This window comes from Oncorhynchus keta, chromosome 30 (genome assembly GCF_023373465.1).
Source record: "Oncorhynchus keta strain PuntledgeMale-10-30-2019 chromosome 30, Oket_V2, whole genome shotgun sequence".
NCBI classification, from domain to species: Eukaryota; Metazoa; Chordata; class Actinopteri; order Salmoniformes; family Salmonidae; genus Oncorhynchus; species Oncorhynchus keta.
This window is the reverse complement of record NC_068450.1, coordinates 30,674,539-30,682,084: the sequence shown is the minus strand read 5'-3', so window position 1 is coordinate 30,682,084 and position 7,546 is coordinate 30,674,539. Positions and strand designations below refer to the sequence as shown.

The following is a 7,546-nucleotide window of genomic DNA, read 5'->3' as shown; positions in this document are numbered from 1 at the left end:
GTGATGACGGAGACAAATAGACTGGGGGCTAATGATATAGGGATGAGAGAGAGACAGGTGGATAATGATATAGTGATGACGGAGACAAATAGACTGGGGGCTAATGATATAGGGATGAGAGAGACAAATAGACTGGGGGCTAATGATATAGGGATGAGAGAGAGACAGGTGGATAATGATATAGTGATGACGGAGACAAATAGACTGGGGGCTAATGATATAGGGATGAGAGAGAGACAGGTGGATAATGATATAGTGATGACGGAGACAAATAGACTGGGGGCTAATGATATAGGGATGAGAGAGACAAATAGACTGGGGGCTAATGATATAGGGATGAGAGAGAGACAGGTGGATAATGATATAGTGATGACGGAGACAAATAGACTGGGGGCTAATGATATAGGGATGACGGAGACAAATAGACTGGGGGCTAATGATATAGTGATGACGGAGACAAATAGACTGGGGGCTAATGATATAGTGATGACGGAGACAAATAGACTGGGGGCTAATGATATAGGGATGAGAAATAGACAGGGGGCTAATGATATAGGGATGAGAGAGAGACAGGTGGATAATGATATAGGGATGACGGAGACAAATAGACTGGGGGCTAATGATATAGGGATGACGGAGACAAATAGACTGGGGGCTAATGATATAGTGATGACGGAGACAAATAGACTGGGGGCTAATGATATAGTGATGACGGAGACAAATAGACTGGGGGCTAATGATATAGTGATGACGGAGACAAATAGACTGGGGGCTAATGATATAGGGATGAGAAATAGACAGGGGGCTAATGATATAGTGATGACGGAGACAAATAGACTGGGGGCTAATGATATAGGGATGACGGAGACAAATAGACTGGGGGCTAATGATATAGGGATGACGGAGACAAATAGACTGGGGCTAATGATATAGTGATGACGGAGACAAATAGACTGGGGGCTAATGATATAGTGATGACGGAGACAAATAGACTGGGGGCTAATGATATAGGGATGACGGAGACAAATAGACTGGGGGCTAATGATATAGTGATGACGGAGACAAATAGACTGGGGGCTAATGATATAGGGATGAGAGAGAGACAGGTGGATAATGATATAGTGATGACGGAGACAAATAGACTGGGGGCTAATGATATAGGGATGACGGAGACAAATAGACTGGGGGCTAATGATATAGGGATGACGGAGACAAATAGACTGGGGGCTAATGATATAGGGATGACGGAGACAAATAGACTGGGGGCTAATGATATAGTGATGACGGAGACAAATAGACTGGGGGCTAATGATATAGGGATGACGGAGACAAATAGACTGGGGGCTAATGATATAGTGATGACGGAGACAAATAGACTGGGGGCTAATGATATAGTGATGACGGAGACAAATAGACTGGGGGCTAATGATATAGGGATGACGGAGACAAATAGACTGGGGGCTAATGATATAGGGATGAGAGAGAGACAGGTGGATAATGATATAGGGATGACGGAGACAAATAGACTGGGGGCTAATGATATAGTGATGACGGAGACAAATAGACTGGGGGCTAATGATATAGTGATGACGGAGACAAATAGACTGGGGGCTAATGATATAGTGATGACGGAGACAAATAGACTGGGGGCTAATGATATAGGGATGAGAAATAGACAGGGGGCTAATGATATAGTGATGATAAAATAGACTGGGGGCTAATGATATAGGGATGACGGAGACAAATAGACTGGGGGATAATGATATAGGGATGACGGAGACAAATAGACTGGGGCTAATGATATAGTGATGACGGAGACAAATAGACTGGGGGCTAATGATATAGTGATGACGGAGACAAATAGACTGGGGGCTAATGATATAGGGATGACGGAGACAAATAGACTGGGGGCTAATGATATAGTGATGACGGAGACAAATAGACTGGGGGCTAATGATATAGGGATGAGAGAGAGACAGGTGGATAATGATATAGTGATGACGGAGACAAATAGACTGGGGGCTAATGATATAGGGATGACGGAGACAAATAGACTGGGGGCTAATGATATAGGGATGACGGAGACAAATAGACTGGGGGCTAATGATATAGGGATGACGGAGACAAATAGACTGGGGGCTAATGATATAGTGATGACGGAGACAAATAGACTGGGGGCTAATGATATAGGGATGACGGAGACAAATAGACTGGGGGCTAATGATATAGTGATGACGGAGACAAATAGACTGGGGGCTAATGATATAGTGATGACGGAGACAAATAGACTGGGGGCTAATGATATAGGGATGACGGAGACAAATAGACTGGGGGCTAATGATATAGGGATGACGGAGACAAATAGACTGGGGGCTAATGATATAGGGATGACGGAGACAAATAGACTGGGGGCTAATGATATAGTGATGACGGAGACAAATAGACTGGGGGCTAATGATATAGGGATGAGAGAGAGACAAGTGGATAATGATATAGTGATGACGGAGACAAATAGACTGGGGGCTAATGATATAGTGATGACGGAGACAAATAGACTGGGGGCTAATGATATAGGGATGAGAGAGAGACAGGTGGATAATGATATAGTGATGACGGAGACAAATAGACTGGGGGCTAATGATATAGGGATGACGGAGACAAATAGACTGGGGGCTAATGATATAGGGATGAGAGAGAGACAGGTGGATAATGATATAGTGATGACGGAGACAAATAGACTGGGGGCTAATGATATAGGGATGAGAGAGAGACAGGTGGATAATGATATAGTGATGACGGAGACAAATAGACTGGGGGCTAATGATATAGGGATGACGGAGACAAATAGACTGGGGGCTAATGATATAGGGATGAGAGAGAGACAGGTGGATAATGATATAGTGATGACGGAGACAAATAGACTGGGGGCTAATGATATAGGGATGACGGAGACAAATAGACTGGGGGCTAATGATATAGGGATGAGAGAGAGACAGGTGGATAATGATATAGGGATGACGGAGACAAATAGACTGGGGGCTAATGATATAGGGATGAGAGAGAGACAGGTGGATAATGATATAGTGATGACGGAGACAAATAGACTGGGGGCTAATGATATAGTGATGACGGAGACAAATAGACTGGGGGCTAATGATATAGTGATGACGGAGACAAATAGACTGGGGGCTAATGATATAGTGATGACGGAGACAAATAGACTGGGGGCTAATGATATAGGGATGAGAGAGAGACAGGTGGATAATGATATAGTGATGACGGAGACAAATAGACTGGGGGCTAATGATATAGGGATGAGAGAGAGACAGGTGGATAATGATATAGGGATGACGGAGACAAATAGACTGGGGGCTAATGATATAGGGATGACGGAGACAAATAGACTGGGGGCTAATGATATAGTGATGACGGAGACAAATAGACTGGGGGCTAATGATATAGGGATGAGAGAGAGACAAGTGGATAATGATATAGGGATGACGGAGACAAATAGACTGGGGGCTAATGATATAGGGATGAGAGAGAGACAAGTGGATAATGATATAGGGATGACGGAGACAAATAGACTGGGGGCTAATGATATAGGGATGACGGAGACAAATAGACTGGGGCCTAATGATATAGGGATGACGGAGACAAATAGACTGGGGGCTAATGATATAGTGATGACGGAGACAAATAGACTGGGGGCTAATGATATAGTGATGACGGAGACAAATAGACTGGGGGCTAATGATATAGGGATGACGGAGACAAATAGACTGGGGGCTAATGATATAGGGATGAGAGAGAGACAGGTGGATAATGATATAGTGATGACGGAGACAAATAGACTGGGGGCTAATGATATAGGGATGACGGAGACAAATAGACTGGGGGCTAATGATATAGGGATGAGAGAGAGACAGGTGGATAATGATATAGTGATGACGGAGACAAATAGACTGGGGGCTAATGATATAGGGATGACGGAGACAAATAGACTGGGGGCTAATGATATAGGGATGAGAGAGAGACAGGTGGATAATGATATAGTGATGACGGAGACAAATAGACTGGGGGCTAATGATATAGTGATGACGGAGACAAATAGACTGGGGGCTAATGATATAGGGATGACGGAGACAAATAGACTGGGGGCTAATGATATAGGGATGAGAGAGAGACAGGTGGATAATGATATAGTGATGACGGAGACAAATAGACTGGGGGCTAATGATATAGTGATGACGGAGACAAATAGACTGGGGGCTAATGATATAGGGATGAGAGAGAGACAGGTGGATAATGATATAGTGATGACGGAGACAAATAGACTGGGGGCTAATGATATAGGGATGACGGAGACAAATAGACTGGGGGCTAATGATATAGGGATGAGAGAGAGACAGGTGGATAATGATATAGTGAACGGAGACAAATAGACTGGGGGCTAATGATATAGGGATGACGGAGATAGACTGGGGATAATGATATAGGGATGAGAGAGAGACAGGTGGATAATGATATAGTGATGACGGAGACAAATAGACAGGGGGCTAATGATATAGTGATGACGGAGACAAATAGACTGGGGCTAATGATATAGGGATGACGGAGACAAATAGACTGGGGGCTAATGATATAGGGATGAGAGAGAGACAGGTGGATAATGATATAAAATAGACAAGGGGCTAATGATATAGGGATGAGAGAGTGACAGGGGGATAATGATGTAGGGATGACAGAGAGACAGTGGGATGATGGTATAGCGATGACAGAGACAAAGAGAGTGGGATAATGATATAGGGATGACAGAGAGAAATAGACAGGGGGCTAATGATATAGGGATGAGAGAGAGACAGGTGGATAATGATATAGTGATGACGGAGACAAATAGACTGGGGGCTAATGATATAGGGATGACGGAGACAAATAGACTGGGGGCTAATGATATAGTGATGACGGAGACAAATAGACTGGGGGCTAATGATATAGTGATGACGGAGACAAATAGACTGGGGGCTAATGATATAGGGATGACGGAGACAAATAGACTGGGGGCTAATGATATAGGGATGACGGAGACAAATAGACTGGGGGCTAATGATATAGGGATGAGAGAGAGAAATAGACAGGGGGCTAATGATATAGTGATGACGGAGACAAATAGACTGGGGGCTAATGATATAGTGATGACGGAGACAAATAGACTGGGGGCTAATGATATAGGGATGACGGAGACAAATAGACTGGGGGCTAATGATATAGGGATGAGAGAGAGACAGGTGGATAATGATATAGTGATGACGGAGACAAATAGACTGGGGGCTAATGATATAGTGATGACGGAGACAAATAGACTGGGGGCTAATGATATAGTGATGACGGAGACAAATAGACTGGGGGCTAATGATATAGGGATGAGAGAGAGACAGGTGGATAATGATATAGTGATGACGGAGACAAATAGACTGGGGGCTAATGATATAGTGATGACGGAGACAAATAGACTGGGGGCTAATGATATAGGGATGAGAGAGAGACAGGTGGATAATGATATAGTGATGACGGAGACAAATAGACTGGGGGCTAATGATATAGTGATGACGGAGACAAATAGACTGGGGGCTAATGATATAGTGATGACGGAGACAAATAGACTGGGGGCTAATGATATAGGGATGAGAGAGAGACAGGTGGATAATGATATAAAATAGACAAGGGGCTAATGATATAGGGATGAGAGAGTGACAGGGGGATAATGATGTAGGGATGACAGAGAGACAGTGGGATGATGGTATAGCGATGACAGAGACAAAGAGAGTGGGATAATGATATAGGGATGACAGAGACAAATAGACTGGGGGCTAATGATATAGTGATGACGGAGACAAATAGACTGGGGGCTAATGATATAGTGATGACGGAGACAAATAGACTGGGGGCTAATGATATAGGGATGAGAGAGAGACAGGTGGATAATGATATAGTGATGACGGAGACAAATAGACTGGGGGCTAATGATATAGTGATGACGGAGACAAATAGACTGGGGGCTAATGATATAGGGATGAGAGAGAGACAGGTGGATAATGATATAGTGATGACGGAGACAAATAGACTGGGGGCTAATGATATAGTGATGACGGAGACAAATAGACTGGGGGCTAATGATATAGGGATGACGGAGACAAATAGACTGGGGGCTAATGATATAGGGATGACAGAGAGAAATAGACAGGGGGCTAATGATATAGTGATGACGGAGACAAATAGACTGGGGGCTAATGATATAGGGATGACGGAGACAAATAGACTGGGGGCTAATGATATAGGGATGAGAGAGAGACAGGTGGATAATGATATAGTGATGACGGAGACAAATAGACTGGGGGCTAATGATATAGTGATGACGGAGACAAATAGACTGGGGGCTAATGATATAGGGATGAGAAATAGACAGGGGGCTAATGATATAGGGATGACGGAGACAAATAGACTGGGGGCTAATGATATAGGGATGAGAGAGAGACAGGTGGATAATGATATAGTGATGACGGAGACAAATAGACTGGGGGCTAATGATATAGTGATGACGGAGACAAATAGACTGGGGGCTAATGATATAGGGATGAGAGAGAGACAGGTGGATAATGATATAGTGATGACGGAGACAAATAGACTGGGGGCTAATGATATAGGGATGAGAGAGAGACAGGTGGATAATGATATAGTGATGACGGAGACAAATAGACTGGGGGCTAATGATATAGGGATGACGGAGACAAATAGACTGGGGGCTAATGATATAGGGATGAGAGAGAGACAGGTGGATAATGATATAGTGATGACGGAGACAAATAGACTGGGGGCTAATGATATAGTGATGACGGAGACAAATAGACTGGGGCTAATGATATAGGGATGAGAGAGAGACAGGTGGATAATGATATAGTGATGACGGAGACAAATAGACTGGGGGCTAATGATATAGTGATGACGGAGACAAATAGACTGGGGGCTAATGATATAGGGATGAGAGAGAGACAGGTGGATAATGATATAGGGATGACAGGTGGAGACAAATAGACAAGGGGCTAATGATATAGGGATGAGAGAGAGACAGGTGGATAATGATATAGTGATGACGGAGACAAATAGACTGGGGGCTAATGATATAGGGATGACGGAGACAAATAGAGGGGGATAATGATATAGGGATGAGAGAGAGACAGGTGGATAATGATATAGTGATGACGGAGACAAATAGACTGGGGGCTAATGATATAGGGATGACGGAGACAAATAGACTGGGGGATAATGATATAGGGATGAATAGAGACAGGTGGATAATGATATAGTGATGACGGAGACAAATAGACTGGGGGCTAATGATATAGGGATGACGGAGACAAATAGACTAGGGGGCTAATGATATAGGGATGACGGAGACAAATAGACTGGGGGCTAATGATATAGGGATGAGAGAGAGACAGGTGGATAATGATATAGTGATGACAGAGACAAATAGACTGGGGGCTAA

General features: G+C 43.8%; 2 protein-coding genes across 5 annotated transcripts in view; one reads left to right on the top strand and one right to left on the bottom strand.

Annotated features, from left to right (window-relative positions):
• The window catches only part of LOC118374637 (dedicator of cytokinesis protein 2-like), a 179,954-nt gene that overhangs the window by 43,194 nt on the left and 129,214 nt on the right, over positions 1-7,546 (bottom strand). The window lies entirely within an intron of this gene.
• Positions 1-7,546, top strand: part of LOC118381082 (uncharacterized) — a 42,234-nt gene that overhangs the window by 5,378 nt on the left and 29,310 nt on the right. The gene's annotated exons all lie outside the window — the stretch shown is intronic.